Raw genomic sequence first — 17,406 nt, 5'->3', positions numbered from 1 at the left:
TTTCCAGTGAGTCAACTCTTCGCATGAGGTGGCCAAAGTACTGGAGTTTCAGCTTTAGCATCATTCCTTCCAAAGAAATCCCAGGGCTGATCTCCTTTAGAATGGACTGGTTGGATCTCCTTGCGGTCCAAGGGACTCTCAAGAGTCTTCTCCAACACCGCAGTTCAAAAGCATCAATTTTTCGGTGCTCAGCCTTCTTCACAGTCCAACTCTCACATCCATACATGACCACTGGAAAAACCATAGCCTTGACTATGCGGACCTTTGTTGGCAAAGTAATGTCTCTGCTTTTGAATATGCTATCTAGGTTGGTCATAACTTTCCTTCCAAGGAGTAAACGTTTTTTAATTTCATGGCTGCAGTCACCATCTGCAGTGATTTTGGAGCCCAGAAAAATAAAGTCTGACACTGTTTCCACTGTTTCCCCATCTATTTCCCATGAAGTGATGGGAACGGATGCCATGATCTTCGTTTTCTGAATGTTGAGCTTTAAGCCAACTTTTTCACTCTCCACTTTCACTTTCATCAAGAGGCTTTTTAGTTCCTCTTGTGTATATATATGTACATATATATATGTTAATCCCAAACTCCTAATTTATCCATCCCCCCACCACAGGATGTATTTTACCTTGAATGGAGTAAAAGTTTATAACAGTAGCAGTCCCTACTTTCCCCCCACCCCATAAGGATTCCCTGGTGGTTCAGATGGTAAAGAATCTTCCTGCACTGCAGGAGACCCAGGTTTGATCCCTGGGTCAGGAAGATCCCCTGGAAAAGGGAATGGCAACCCCCTCCAGTATTCTTGCCTAGAAAATTCCATGGACGGAGGAGCCTGGCAGGCTACAGTCCATGGGGTTGCAAAGAGTCAGACATGACTGAGCAACCAACACTTTCATTAATACTTTGCCTTCCTGTAATATTTATTTTGAGCATTCCTGTAAGTTATATTTATGATATTGGCAAAATGGTCTCTAACTCATGGGGATATAAAAGAAATCCAGCAAGAGCTTCCATCTTCACTTGAATCCCCACATTTACCTTGGGGGAGGTCCATCCTGGGATTCTCAAAAATACACATTACTTTATTGTATTTATTTATACAAAACTACAGCATTACTTTATTTCTCTTTTCTTCCACTCCTTCATGCCTCCTTAGTCCATGAAATCTTTATTGAGACTAGGACAGAAAGAGTTGCTTTCACTTTGTATCTGTTAGAAATGAGTTTGACTGCAAGTAACAGAAACTCCAACAAAGGTTTAATTAACTGAGGGGCTGATGTTGCTCTTGCAGGTCTGGGGAGGAGTAGACAAGGCTGACACAGTAGCCAAGAACACCACATGAGACCCAGTCTTTCCTTTTCTTCTCATTGGATGCAGCTTAGCAACTAAACAATAACAACCTGTGGAATATTCTTGCATGCGTTCTCAGTCATGTCTGACTCTTTGAGACCCCCATGGACTGTAGCCGGCCAGGTTCCTCTGTCCATGGAATTTTCCAGGCAAGGATACTTGAGTAGATCATTTCCTACTCCAGGGGGTCTTCCTGACCTAGGAATCAAACCAAGTCTCTAATTTCTCCTGCATTGGCAAGCAGGTTCTTTACCGCTAGTGCCACCTGGGAAGCCCATAATCTAGTTATCCATTTGCAAAACCTTCAGTGTACTATGGTGGAGTAGGAAAAGCATTAGTTGCAATAAAAATTTACATGTAGGAAAGAAGTGAAGCCATATCTCAGGACTTATATCGGATCCTGCTGATAAGAACTGCAGCTCTTGTTTGCCTCACCTTGTTATCCCAGTTTAGGTACTTTGAGAGATCTTTCTGGTCTCTTCTCTGCAGTGTTAAGCCCTGGGGTAGGAGCTCACCTTCAGGGCTACCTGTACTTTTAGTGCAGTTCAGAGTCCAAGGATTGCTTTGGGAGTTGAATAGTCACACATAGATCTTTTCCTGTCTCAGGATGTTTGTTTAGATAAGCTTGGTCCCTCAAACCTTTAGTAGGCTTTCAGGCTCTTTGCTCCAGTCAATTCTCTGAGTAACAATAGCCAAGGACCTTATGTAGACATAGTTTTATGCATTAAGTCTTTTATCTACTGGCTTCTGTGAGCTGACCATTTTCCTATAGTCCTCCTGGTCAGTGCCTTGAGGTAATTAGAAACAATCTTGGAGGGGGATACAAACATTTAGAGTAACAATTTTTTTTTCTAATAATTTCCCCCTGTATTTGGCAGAGAACTTTTGTAGAAGGGATGTGCTCAAGACCCCAGGTACCAATCTGAGACCTCCTCTTCTAAGCCATCCTCCATTTAAGATGGAGAAGACCTTAGCTTTTTCTAGCCTCCAAGGTTCAAACCATGAGAATTTCACTCAACTTTGTTTCCAGGTCATCTGCAGAAAATGTGTCTCTCAGCCCAGTTACTTTGTTAATCCATCTCTGCTTGCAGATGGTCTAATCACAGTCTGACTCATTTATCTCTGGTAGGACTTGGCTCAAAGAAGAGAAAAGAAAGGCAGATCCCACCTTTCCTAACTGCTCACACTACTTTCCCTAACATAACAGCCTTGGTTTGTACATGGCCAATACCCTATGTGGTGACAGTTGAACAAAATGTTTTGCTATGATCATTTTGTAATATTTTCTATAGAAACACCAAGGAGATAATTTAGTCTTTTTCTCTTGCAGCATTGATTTTTTAAAAATAAATTTATTATTAATTATACTTTAGAAGCTCAACATTCAGAAAACGAAGATCATGGCATCTGGTCCCATCACTTCATGGGAACTAGATGGGGAAACAGTGGAAACAGTGTCAGACTTTATTTTTTTGAGCTCCAAAATCACTGCAGATGGTGACTGCAGCCATGAAATTAAAAGACACTTACTCCTTGGAAGGAAAGTTATGACCAACCTAGATCACATATTAAAAAGCAGAGATATTACTTTGCCAACAAAGGTCCATGCTATGGTTTCTAGTCAAGGCTATGGTTTTTCCAATGGTCATGTATAGATGTGAGAGTTGGACTGTGAAGAAAGCTGAGCACCAAAAAATTGATGCTTTTAAACTGTGGTGCTGGAAAAGACTCTTGAGAGTCCCTTGGACTGCAAGGAGATCCAACCAGTCCAATCCTAAAGGAGACCAATCCTGGGTGTTCATTGGAAGGACTGATGCTGAGGCTGAAACTCCAATACTTTGGCCACTTCATGCATAGAGTTGACTCATTGGAAAAGACCCTGATCTGGGAGGGATTGGGGGCAGGAGGAAAAGGGGACGACAGAGGATGAGATGGCTGGATGGCATCATGACTCAATGCACGAGTTTGGGTGAACTCCAGGAGTTGGTGATAGACAGGGAGGCCTGGTGTGCTGTGATTCATGGGGTTACAAAGAGTGGGATGTGACTGAGCGACTATACTGAACTGATACTTTAGAAAAGTTGCTTTTCAGTTACACGACCTGGTATTGATAATATTGTTTAAATGTTTAGGTTGGTATCAAGCTTGGAAACTATCAAATTTCTGTCACATATGAACTGCAGATGTAGAAGGCATTTCAAGTGTTCTTGTGTAGTGATTCATTTAGCTGGAGACACTAAGTGATGAGCTATCGATGTGATCATGTTATTACTCTTGGGTGTACTGGCATAGTAGGCAGTAGGAATGTTAACACCAGGACAGCTAGCAATGACTTAACTGTACACAGAAGTGACCATAAGCCATAACACCATATCCCCAACTTTCCCAACTCCTGAAATGTTACTCCCACTTGGGATGGGAAGTGGGGAAGGGCAGGTGGTGTGAGCTTGACAGGAAATGTTGGAATAAGAAAGGACAGTCAACTGGAATTGAAATGTCTTGATTTTGCAAATTTTAGAAATTTTATGAATATAGTATAGCATTTGCAGTCACGTCCATGTGTAGTTCAGTTATTGCTAGCTGTCCTGGTAAAGGAACCGGCCTTCTGTGTTGGTTCACCCAGAGAAATAACATCATGACATCCATGATATATCCCTTATGTAACCCCAATAAAATGAGTCACTGCACAAGAAAGCTTGAAATACCTCTAATGGCTTGCTAAGGCCTCTCACAAAGTCAGGCAAAGCCTGAAGTTAAGCTCCATTAGTGACACAGGAAATCCTTCTCTGGTAAACTATTATCGAGTGGAGTCTAACAAATCACTAGGCAATCACCAAGTAAAACCAATCAGAAAGTCACACCTCTTGATTGCTCTGCAATCACTCTGCCTATGACAGCCTTTAAATAAGGGAGGGTGAATAACTTGCACTTCTGTGTATGTCTCATAAAATATTCTTTATTTGATAGGGATTTTTGTTATTTTTAAGTGATAAAATTGCTATTTTAGCTAAGTAAATGCTTGGCTTTTCATTTTTTAATTTCTTCTTTTTCTTTCTAAAATTTTTATTTTCTCTATTCTAGGTTCAAAGGCAAACAAATGGTAAAAAGTATGTCAAAGTAATATATGAAAGCAATCAGGAAAGCACAAAGCTTAACAAACTAATTGAACCTTAGGGTAGAGAAAGCTCTGTTACACACCCAGAAGGTTACTTCTGAAGGAAGTTAATACTTCTTCAACAGTTGTACTAAGAACATTAAAAATACTTTTGCCCAGGAAGGGTATCGACATTTTAATCTACCTTACACTGATAAAAAGAAAAACACACAGCAGGGAGGAGGCCGGGGCCAGTTTTCAGAGAGCCACAGAAGGTAGAAACAAAATGTCCTTTGTTTGGAGAATATTGCACCTGCATTAAATTTACTGCTGACATCTCTTCATAGAAATTTGATTTTCCTCCCATTCCCCCACCTCTGATTGTTTTCAACACTGAGGTATGTGAAGCATGCCAGTTCTCCTCCTTGTCTTTGCAACACTTCTGTCTTCAGCTGTGAAAGCCGACAGGGCTTCCTCACCCCCTGGCCATCAGCACGTCATTTCAGCAAAGCACCTGCAGCCGTAACACGACACTGCACCATGCAGAGCTTCATACTTCTGTGACAGACACAAGAGATCAATTTCCTGCTGATTGGGCCTCCAAGCTGGGGCCCTGTTCTGACAAGGAAGGCCTCTTTCACATAATCCTGACTACTAAGGGCGGCTCAGATAACGATGAAAACTTTTAGAAGAGTTGTGACATCAAGATCATACAGGAAGCAACTATGGCCAAAGGCACTGTGATTATGGGGTATATTTTAAGGGGAGGGGTGTCCATAACCTCATTGTCCATAGCGTGGGTTGACTGACATTTAAGGTTTCTGAACATTCCATAAAGTTGGAAATAATGTAAGAGTAATGGATAACACGTAGTATAGATTTTGTTCAGAAATTATTTTAGCTGTGAAGCCATCATATATTATAGATTAATTCAACTTTGTTTCTCTCTCTCTCCCTTTTGTGGTTTTTTGGCTTTGTTGGGTCTTAGTTGCTGCATGTGGGTTTAGTTACCCTGAGGCATATGGGATCTTAGTTCTCCCACCTGGGATCAAACCCACGTCCCCCAAATTGGAAGGAAGGTTCTTAACCACTGGACCACCAGGGAAATCCCTTATCTTTGTTTCTTACATTTAGGCACTTGTAGCTGTCTATCAGCCATGGTAAAGGCAGAGTTTCTCCACTTCTGCATCTTGCATTCACCTTTACTATTGCACCTGTAATTCTTCCGGTCATTTACTTAACCATCATCTCCTTTGCTATCTGTGAGCATCCTAGGACAGAACCAGGCTGTGTTCCCTGGTTCCCAGTGCTTACGCCTCCATTTCCTTAGTGGCAAATCCCTATTAAATGTTTGGGTTTTTTTAGTTAATGGATTGTCAGTGAGGTTCATCACGTCCTAAGAAATCCTGAGGATACATTCATACTTCTTACTGAAATTATGTCTGTGTGGTCTTGACTTAGAACTCAAATATTTATCTTTTTTTAATCTATTTTTTAAATTCTTTGGCAGATTCTTTTTTTTGTAATTTTTAAAAAATTATTTGGCTGCACTGGGTGTTAGTCACAGCACATGAGATCTTTAATCTTTGTTGGGGCGCACAGGAACACTAGTTGCAGCGGGCAAACTCAGTTGCAGCTGTGAGACCTGGTTCCCTGACCAGGGATCAAACTTGGGCCACCTGCATTAGCAACACAGAGTCTTAGCCACTGAAGCACCAGGGAAGTCCTAATCTACTTGTTTAAATTCAAGTATGGTTGATTTACAATGTTGTGTTAGTTTCAGGGGTATAACAAAGTGATTCACATACACACACACACATATTCTTTTTCAGATTCTTTTCCCTTACAGATTATCATAAGATACTGAACATAGTTCCTTCTTCTATACTGTAGGTCCTTGTTGGTTACCTATTTTATATGTAGTAGTGTGTATTTAAATCCTGCTGCTACTGCTGCTGCTGCTAAGTCGCTTCAGTCGTGTCCGACTCTGTGCAACCCCATAGACGGCAGCCCACCAGGCTCCCCCATCCCTGGGATTCTCCAGGCAAGAACACTGCAGTGGGTTGCCATTTCCTTAGACTCCTAATTTATCCATCCCCTTCTTCTTGGCTATTCACAAGTTTTTTCTCTGTGCCTATGACTCTGTTTCTGTTTTGTGAATATGTTCATTTGTATAATTTTTTTAGATTCCACATATAAGCAATGTCATATGATATTTGTCTTTCTCTGTCTGGCTTATTTCACTTGGTATGATAATCCCTAAGTCCATTCAGGTCACTGCAGATGGCACTGTTTTGTTCCTTTGTTTACGGCTAAGTAGTATTCAGCCATAAGAAGTAGTGTGTATATTGGTGTGTTTATATATCTATATTATATGTTTGCTAATTCGCTTCAATTCTGTCCAACTCTTTGTGATCCTATGGACTGTAGCCAGCCAGGCTCCCCTGTCCATGGAGATTCTTCAGGCAAGAATACTGGAGTATGTTGCCATGCCCTCCTCCCAAGGATCTTCCTCACCCAAGGATCAAACCTATATCTCTTACATCTCCTGCATTGGCAGGCAGGTTCTTTACCACTAGCGCCACCTGGGAAGTCCATATATATGCATATATATATATATATTTAATAATTATATATTTATATATAATATAAATAAATATTTCTATATCTTCTTTATATATGTATGTATATATATATCTTCTTTATCCATTCATCTGTCAGTGGACATTTTGCTTGTTTCCAAGTTTTGGCTATTGCAAATAGTGCTGCTTTGAACATTGGGGTACATGCACCTTCTTGAATCATAGTTCAGAAATCTATCTTGAATTGGGTAAAAAGAGAAGAAAGTGGAGGAGGAGAGGAAGCAGCAGAAGAAGATGAGTTGTGTCATTTTAGAATCAGAAGGCCTAGGTTCCGAGGATGGCTTTAATATCTACAAGTTGAATGACTTTGAGAACTGACATAATATCTAAGCATCCTTCTCCTTACTGTCAAATGGGGATTCTAATAACATCTGGGGGATTACATGAGAGCATTACTGTACAATGCTCAGAAGTGCTTGTTCCAGAGGGGGGAAAAATCAGTGAGAATTAGCAGCTGGTATTAGCAGAGTAAGAAAAACCTTTGGCTTCAGCTTATCAAATATGTTATCTTTATATGATTCTTTTATAAAGTTCCCAAAGAGTAGAGGCACAATTAAGAAGCCTAAAGTTAAAAGATGTGCCTCAGGCCACCTGCTCTTCGTATCCACTCAGTAATCACCAGGCAGGGGCTGGCTTCTCTCTATTATTTGCTTTATGAATACCTGCAAACCCCTCTCTGTCACTGCAAATATCCTCCAGGTTAATTTATTTTGGGCAAAGGACAGAGTTTAAGTGGAAGCCTTTTACATGTCATGGATCTCAGAACAGAAAAAAAAGAACATCAGTGAAAACTGGTGAAGTTCAAATAAGAACTATTGCTTATTTACTAATATCATACCTATTAATATCCTATTCTTGACAATTATACTATGACTGTGTAAGATCTTTACATAAAGGGAAGTGAATGAGGGTATAAGGCAATACTTGTATTATGTTTGCAACTTTCCTGTTAATTCTAAAAAAATTTTTTTCTCAGTTTGTTTTGTTTAGCTGAGAGATAATCTGCATTAATCATAGCAGAGGTTGCCGCAGATTTTTATTAGCTCCCAAATCTCTTGCTACGGACATATGGACTCACCTGGACTGACTCTAAGGACTCATGGGGACAGTATCTTCCAAGTATGGAGAATTGTAGAGCATTGATCGAGTCTACATGATATATTTTTGCCCTGAGGAAAAGATGATTATGATGCTAAAACCTAGGAGCTGAGGCAATGCTACTGACCAGAAAAGCAAAACAAACATCATTCAAACCCTTCTGATAAGAAATCCCCCTTATCAACTGTTGAAGACATCAGCTTGAAGCAGACATTTCATTCCATAGACATAGTTAAGCTTTCATACACCCAAGTCAGGGAATTCCTTCCTCACTGATGTGATATTTTATAAATGGAATGTTTCTTAACTTTGTAGACTCCAGTGATGGTGACTATAATAGAGACAAACAACGATGTGCGTAGGTAAACAACTCAAAGAAATGACTACAGAGTGTTTATTCATAAATCCATTATGGACTGAGTGAGCCATCTGAATCCCAGATGCTAGAATATAGTGAGATCCGATCTGTACCATGGTGTCATTGCTTTTGTGACAGGCTTAGTGTGGGATTAGAAGGAGAGACTGGAAACGGAGGTTTGAGGTCCTGCTGAGCTAGGGAAGATAGAATAGGGCCTTACCTGAAGCCTTGTTGGGAAGGACAAAGGAGATGGCATGAAATTAAGAGATAAGATCCCTTGCAAGAGGACAAAGATATACAATGACCTGTCTCAAATATGGTGTGCAATGAAGTAGCAAGGAAGAAAGAAAGAGAGAAGGAGGAGTGAGGTGTGGATGTGATGAGGTTGTAGTAAAGGAGAAATGAAGTAGGAAGAAAGGCAAGCTGATAGAAGAGGAAGAGAAATAAAGCACATAATTAAATTTTTAAGCAAAAGCAAACAAACAAAAACCTTGCTAACTGAGAATCCTCAGTTTTCCTAAATTTTCTACAGCTTTTATCTTAGCCAACTCTGAACAACTTCTGTATTACTTAAACAACCACCGCCACGATTCTAGGTAATATCGATCTCAGGCATTATAGTATCAGTCTTAATATAACTTAGATCCTGCAGACTTCTACCACTTTGTTTTTCTGAGAAAGTTTCTAGGAAGCAGTTAAGTATCAGCAAACAGTGCCCTTCATTAGTTACAGGATGTTTTTAGGAACTCAGATATATTCAGGCACCAATAAATAAACAAAAGCAGCTGAGTTATGCTGATATGGGCTAAACTCATGCTACTCTCTTGCCGTAGTGAGTGGTTATGAAGCAAATTGCTAACGATAATGGTAAGTTTGAGTTGATTGCATCTGTGTCCACAGTTACAATGCAGAAGACAGAAAGTACATGTATTCATTCTTTCAGGAAATATTTATTAAGCCCTACTATACTGAGTGACTTCACTATATATATATATATATATATATATATATATATATGCATCAAGTAATGCTCTAGATTCTGGGGATATAATGGGGAATAAGAAGGACAAAAAGAAATTGTTTTCACTGTTCAAAAGATTGTTTTCACTATCATAAATGTTAGGCAGAAAATAAAAGCAGCGTAGATAGAACTTGACCCACCAAGAGGTGGGGGGCAGAGGAGAATTGCTACTTGAATTAGACGATGAATTCTTGAGCTGAGGCCTGGCAGGAAAGCAAAGGCAGTCACGAGAATTTCTAGAAGTGTTGCAGGAAAGAGCCAAATTTGACTCCATGTTGGATGCATCTTTGTACTCTAACCTTTGGTTCCTGTTGCTTTTGTTCAGAAAAATGATACTGCCTATATAATGGCCTGCCTGGAGAACTCTGCCTCTCTGCTTGAATGTTAAACCAAAGTGTCTTTGTTGAGGGAACCCTCCTGACCCTGTCCACTGGTGAATGACTCTAAGAGGGAATAAATTAACACATCCCTCCCAAAAGCTGACCATTCCAGGGGATATTTGCGATGCTTATGTTCTTTTTACTTTACTTCCTCATCTCCTCCCCTTCTTTGGTCTATAAAAGAAACTGGCATCCCAGACCCCGATAAGATGGGTTTTTAGGGATAGGCTGCTATCTTCTCAGTCTGCTGGCTTTCTGAATAAAGTCGTATTCCTTGCCTCAACACTTCGTCTCTCAGTTTATTGGTGCATTATGCAGTGAGCACAGTGAACTTGGACTGAGTAATGGCAGGAGTGGAGGGGAAATGCTCCAGGTAGAGGCATCCTGTGCTGGTTACAGGCACAAAATCTGGAGCCAAACTCTGTGGGTTTGAATCATGACTCTTTCAATTCCCAGCTGTTTGGTCTTAGACAAGTTCCTTAACTTTTCTTTGCCTCAGTTTCCTCATCTATAAAATGGTGATATAAGGGGACTGAAGGTGCTAAATATTTGAATAAAGTGCTATTTGTGTTTGTTAAATATATTGTTGTTGTCTTTGTTGTTCAGCTGCTACGCCGTGTCCAACTCTTTAAGACCACCTGAACTGCAGCACGCCAGGCTTCCCTGTCCTTCACTATCTCCTCGGGTTTGCTCAACCTCATGTCCATTGATTCGGTGATGCTGTCTAACCATCTCATCTTTAGCATACATACATATATACATCCATACAGTCAGCTTCAGCTTGGAGTTGCACTTGGAGACAAAGAAGTAAAGGAACATTTTAACAGTGTAATGGTTATGCTGAGTCTTGAGGTTTGGAACAGAAAGTCTCAAAGCAGAGGGAAAAGTAGATAGAAAAGCTGTTCATAAACAGCTTAGGATCTTGGGTAACTTGGAAAGGATAGGGGCACAGGGGTGTTCCATGGCAATCTTCTGGTTACTTGTCAGTATATGATGAACTCTCCCAGTACCAGGTGCCTAAAGCAACAACTTACTATTATATCTTGTGACTGTGGGACTTAACGGGCTCACCTAGGTGATCTGGTGCAATTGCAGTAAAATGATATTTGAGTCTGGATTCATTCCCTGATAGCTCAGTTGGTAAAGAATCTGCCTGCAATGCAGGAGACCCCGGTTCAATTCCTGGGTTGGGAAGATCCACTGGAGAAGGGATAGGCTACCCACTCCAGTATTCTTGGGCTTCCCAGGGGCTCAGCTGGTAAAGAATCTGCCTGCAATGTGGGAGACCTGGGTTCAGTCTCTGGGTTGGGAAGATTCCCTGGAGAAGAGAAAGGTTACCCATTCCAGTGTTCTGACCTGGAGAATAAAGTCCATGGGATGGCAAAGAGTCAGACACGACAGAGAGACTTTGGCTTTCTTTCACTTTCTTGCCTGGAGGTCTGGTTCCTAGGCTGGAATGGCTGCACCAGCTAGAGTTCACTTAGGTATCTCCCTCTCCATATGGCCCTTCCATGTGGCTAACCTGGGCTCTCTCATAGGATGATGGTCTCAGGGCAGTAATACTTTTTTTTTTAATTTTATTATTTAACTTTACAATATTGTATTGGTATTGCCATATATCAACATGAATCCACCACAGGTATACACGTGTTCCCCATCCTGAACCCTCCTCCCTCCTCCCTCCCCGTACCATCCCTCTGGGTCATCCCAGAGCACCAGCCCCAGGCATCCAGTATCATGCATTGAACCTGTACTGGTGACTCATTTCATATATGATATTATACATGTTTCAATGCCATTCTCCCAAATCATCCCACCCTCTCCCTCTCCCACAAAGTCCAAAAGACTGTTCTATACATCAGTGACTCTTTTGCTGTCTCATATTCAGAGAAGGCAATGGCACCCCACTCCAGTACTCTTGCCTGGAAAATCCCATGGATGGAGGAGCCTGGTAGGCTGCAGTCCATGGGGTCGCTAAGAGTCGGGCACGACTGAGTGACTTCACTTTCGCTTTTCACTTTCATGCATTGGAGAAGGAAATGGTAACCCACTCCAGTGTTCTTGCCTGGAGAATCCCAGGGATGGGGGAGCCTGGTGGGCTGCCGTCTATGGGGTCACAAAGAGTCGGACATGACTGAAGCGACTTAGCAGCAGCAGCAGCAGCATACAGGGTTATTGTTACAATCATTTTAAATTCCATATATATGCGTTAGTATACTGTATTGGTGTTTTTCTTTCTGGCTTACTTCACTCTAATACGCTCCAGTTTCATCTACCTCATTAGAACTGATTCAAATGTATTCTTTTTAATGGCTGAGTAATACTCCATTGTGTATATGTACCACAGCTTTCTTATTCATTCATCTGCTGATGGACATCTAGGTTGCTTCCATGTCCTGGCTATTATAAACAGTGCTGCGATGAACATCGGGGTACATGTGTCTCTTTCCCTTCTGGTTTCCTCAGTGTGTATGCCCAGCAGTGGGATTGCTGGATCATAAGGCAGTTCTATTTCCAGTTTTTTAAGGAATCTCCACACTGTTCTCCATAGTGGCTGTACTAGTTTGCATTCCCACCAACAGTGTAAGAGGGTTCCCTTTTCTCCACACCCTCTCCAGCATTTATTGCTTGTAGACTTTTGGATTGCAGACTTGGCAATTTCCCTTAGGGAGAGAGAGTTCCAAGAGACAGGAAGTGAAAGCTGCTAGTTTCCTAAAGCCTGTATTTGGAACCTGACACCATGAGATTTCTTCCATCATACTTTTTTTGTTAAAGGAGCCACAAACCAGTCCAGATTCAGGGAACTGGATATAGGCTCCAATTTTGATTGGAGAAGAGTCAAAGAAAGTGTGGTCATTTTAAATCTGCTTCAAGGGGTGATGAGAGGTAGAGCTCTAGACGAGGGGGTTAGGAGAATGCCTATACTCAGGAGGTCCTTGTATGACATTTGATCATGTTCAAAATTTATCTGGTAGGTAATGTTAGAACCAGTTTAGGCTTTAACTATGGAAATACTAGTGTCTAGACGTTGTAGATAAAATGGATTCCTTTCTTCTAAAGTTGCAGTGGGAACATGAGAACCATAAGGAAAAGTTAAGATTAAAGTATTAATCTTCAATTCTGAAAGATCATTATTTTCTTCCAGTACTGTTCCCCTGAAGAGAAATTCTCTAATGGCTACAGATGGGGCTCAAGAACAAGGAGATGCAATTGCAACCAAGATGTCTTGTGGATAAGAGGTGAGCTTGGAAAAGGTCTTTGCCTAGTACTGAGAATTTCTTGTTTAGTTTTATTGCTTTGATTTACACAGAGACTATTTTGAGGTGGGAGAATTAACCAGTTTTAGGAGGTGGGTGCTGCTTTTTTATATAGTGCAATAGTAACTTACCTTAATGGAGCTGGTCTGATTCTGGACTAATTCATGAATAACTGGTTCTAGGAAGAGTATAGACAGATTCCATTTTCTACACACACTTACATAAGCATTGATTAACATTTTCTACCCATTCCTCCATATCTATTTTTAAAATGAGAGCTGAAGAATTTCAGAAGTTGCTCATGGAAGGAATATTTTATAAAGTTATGAAACTTAAAGCAATCTGACTTTCATCAACAAAATCCCATCTGGGATTGCCACGTGTGCAAGTTCTATGACAAATGGGAGAGTTCCTATTTTATGTGTAGATTTGTAAGTTATCAGGACTAAGTACCTGGTATGGATAATATGTTTCTTTCTTCCCCATATAAAATGAACCACTTACCTCAAAGTAGTTTCTACTTTTCTAATCATTTCCCAAGACATAGAACTTTATTTATTCAAAAATTCTTGTATCCTGTTCGTCATGTGACAGGTATGCTTTGAAGTCTTTATAAAAAATAACTCATTTTCTCATCATTACTACTCAAGGAAGGCAATACTGTTATCATCATCCTCAGTTTTGTAGATGAGCCATAGAACTATTACAAACACATGTAATAAATAACAGAGCTGGGACATGAACCCATTCAGCTGGCTCCAGAAGTCACATTCTCAAGCACTATGCTTTGTTACTTCCATTTTCCCCTTAACACCACTATATTAGCCTCTACATAACTCCACACTAGCTAGACTCACACTATTACTATAAGATTTCCAGGAGTCAAATTTTTTATCTATTCTTCTGTGAATCCATGGTATCTGGCATTGGACTTAGCAAATAGAAGTTACTGAGAAATAGGTTTGCCTAAAGGAATGAAACTGGGTTAATAATCAGAGGTATAAATGATTCTTAGACCTTCATATCTATCATTTGTTGTTGCTGTTTAGCTGCTGTTGTGACTCTTTGCAACCCCACGAACTGTAGTGTGCCAATCTCTTTGCCTGAAATTTTCCAGGCAGAAATGCTAAAGTGGGTAGCCATTCCCTTCTCCAGGAGATCTTCCCGACCCAGGGATCGAACCCGGGTCTCCTGCATTGCAGGCAGATTCTTCAGTTTAGCAGGATTGTATTATCCAACAATTAAGATGTCTACTTATGCTTTCCACTTTCACTCACATCGGCATGAATTTATACATCTATCCCATTTCTCCTGTATGTCTAAGCACTCACATTTTCTTGCTCTCCAGAAAGTTTCATAGGAAGTCTTATAACTTAAACTTGATTCCAAGACAAAGGTTAGTTTGCAAAGACTGCACAAGCACTAAATATCATACATGAATCACAAGGTTAGTTGGCATTTCTGAATCACATGGCTCTTAACATAATGAAATTTTAAAAGGAATGCCATCTTGCTCACTAGCTAATGGTTTTTTGCCCTATTGAGAAATTATTTCTTTAACATTAGTAGGTTAATCAAGATTGATATCTGTGAACTATAAACTCCTAAGTATACAATCTAATTGAGGGCACTGTTGACAAAATCTCTATTTTATAGGCAGGTCACTGAACAAACATCACTTACCAATATGTCACAGACATTTGAAAATGTACAGATTCAGCAAATATTGTTCATTTGTTTCATTCATTTTTTCACTGTCTTTTTATAGTGATGACACATTTTAAGATTAAAAAAAGCCACACTTTAATCATTGGACTACATACATTCAATTTTAAAACAGGCCTCTTGATAAATAGAAAGATTTTAAGAAGTTAATTTTTCCCTGGATAAGAGAGCAATTTATGATAAACTTACAATAGTAATCCTGGTTTCTCAATTTTATTGATTTGAGTTCTTAGAAGAATTCAGCCACTTTTTATTCTGAGAAAAAAGCATATAAACATATACAAATGATCTCTCTATATACAAATATATATATCTGAAATACTTCCAATATTTAAAGCTATTTTCTCTGAAAATTCTTAATTACAAATACACTGTTTTACATCTTCTACATCTTTTCTGAAAATGAAATTATGTAAAAACTGAGTCATTCTGTATTACAGGATTCATGTATATAATATTCCTTGTATTCCTTGTAAAAATGAAACAAAATCTTTTCTTTTTACAAAAACCAGAGACTCTGAAAAAAATGAACATATGAAAAGATAATTTCAATATTGTTTTAATAAAAGCATGCTTTTCTTATTAGGTCTTAGGATGGATTTAAGATGCATGAAACAAATCAGGAATATTTTAACTGCAATAGCACACACTTTGTTGTTGGTCATTTTCTCAGTTGTATCCGACTCCTTGTGATCGCATGGACTGTAGCATGCCAGGCTTCCCTGTCCTTCACTATCTCCTGGAGTTTGCTCAAACTCATGACCATTGAGTCAATGGTGCCATGTTTTGGGGACCTAATAGAATTGCAGACCAGGAGTCTCCATCTCCTGGTTTCATGATGTTATCCTAGCTCTCACGTGTTGCTGTGAATCTGGCTTGTCAGCTGTCTCGGCATTGAACCAAGAAAAGATCAACCTTTATCTCACTTCTCATTTTTAAATATATATGAAGGGCAGCACAGAATATACCAGATGAAATGGTATATTGTAGCAAAATAGTTTTGAGATATTATCTTTTTCTTCGACTAGGGAATCACCATATCCAGGAGGAAGGTCAGACAGCTACCAAGGCAGATTTGATAGTGTTGAGTAAAGTTGAATGAAAAGTGAAAGTGAAGTCGCTCAGTCATGTCCGACTCTTTGCAATCCCATAGGACTGTAGCCTACCGTCCTATGGGATTCTCCGTCCATGGGATTCTCCAGGCAAGAACACTGGAGTGAGTTACCATTTCCTTCTCCAGGGAATCTTCCTGACCCAGGGATCGAACCTGGGTCTCCTGCATTGGAGGCAGACACTTTAACCTCTGAGCCACCAGGGAGCAGCAGAGACATGTATTCCCTAGTGGTTTATTGGCTAAGCCTCTGTGCTCCTGATACAGGGGACCCTGGGTTCGATCCCTGGTCAGGGAACTAGATCCCACATGCCACAACTAAAGATTCCATGTGCCCCAGCTAAGACTCAGTGCAGCCAAATAAATGTTTTTTAAATAATATTAATAAAATAAAGGCCACAGACTTGATAATCGACCTAGAAGAGAGGTGCTATATACATGACAATGGAAGTCCCCAGTAGAGAGATGGTTTTGGTAACTGAAAATGCAAACCCTAAGGAAAAAACAGATGTACAATAATCTGTCTTCCTGATATCTTATCCTGAGGTGTCCTATTTCCAGGTTGGAGGCCAAAGAGAAAGCTCAGCTCCTAATCATTTTATGTCTGCTTTCCTTTCCTGGTGTCCCCAGACACCAGGCTGGGGACAGAAATCATTTATAGAACAGATTGGAAGAGATCTTCAAGATCATGAAACAGTTCTCCCTTCCTTGTAGAGAAAAGGCGAGGTCTAGAGTGGTTAAGTGAGTTGTCCAAGATACACAGCTCTTTAAGACCTAATTCATATAAAACCAGAAGTGAAGTCCCAAACTCCCAATGTCACTTTTTGACAACATGCCCACAGTAAAGTGATTGCTAAAAAATTATCACAAAGGCCAGGAGAATGTTATTCATATATGAAGGAATGATTCAACAACTTGGATTGAACCCCTCTCTGCATTTCAACAACAGTCATGCTGTTTACTCAATATTTTTTTAGTTTCTAAGAATCCAGTCACTATTCCTGTTGTTAATTCATAGATTGTAACCTCTTATTTGGGCGGTAGTTGAATGGATCGATGCCTTGGGAGATGAAGTGACATGCTCAAGGGCACGCAGTTAGTCACCAAGCTGCTTTCAGGTAGATGAGTCTGGTCTTGTGGCTTTCTCCCAGAATATCACATTTTATTCAGAGACTTCTTTTGGGCCCCAAAAATGCTGGACTCCCAAGTCCTTCAAGGAGAGGATGATCGGAGGTGGATGCTGTAAGGCACAGTATCTCTTTGTTTACTCTAGGAGCCACTAGGGCTTTGGAAGTTCAGGGAAGGACAATCTTATGAGCAGGGTTCCCTGGTGGTTCAGATGGTAAAGAATTTGCCTGCTATGCAGGAGA

General features: G+C 40.2%; 1 non-coding gene across 1 annotated transcript; it reads right to left on the bottom strand.

Moving 5' to 3' along the window:
- Positions 1-16,170: 16,170 nt before the first annotated feature.
- On the bottom strand, positions 16,171-16,243 carry TRNAW-CCA. Its single transcript has one exon. It is a non-coding gene; the product is annotated as a tRNA-Trp (tRNA).
- Between the last annotated feature and the right edge of the window lie 1,163 nt (positions 16,244-17,406).

This window comes from Bison bison, unplaced genomic scaffold, assembly GCF_000754665.1.
Source record: "Bison bison bison isolate TAMUID 2011002044 unplaced genomic scaffold, Bison_UMD1.0 scf7180017864354, whole genome shotgun sequence".
Taxonomy (NCBI): Eukaryota; Metazoa; Chordata; class Mammalia; order Artiodactyla; family Bovidae; genus Bison; species Bison bison.
Note: the sequence above shows the minus strand (reverse complement) of the source record. Positions and strands in the feature narration are given on the sequence as shown.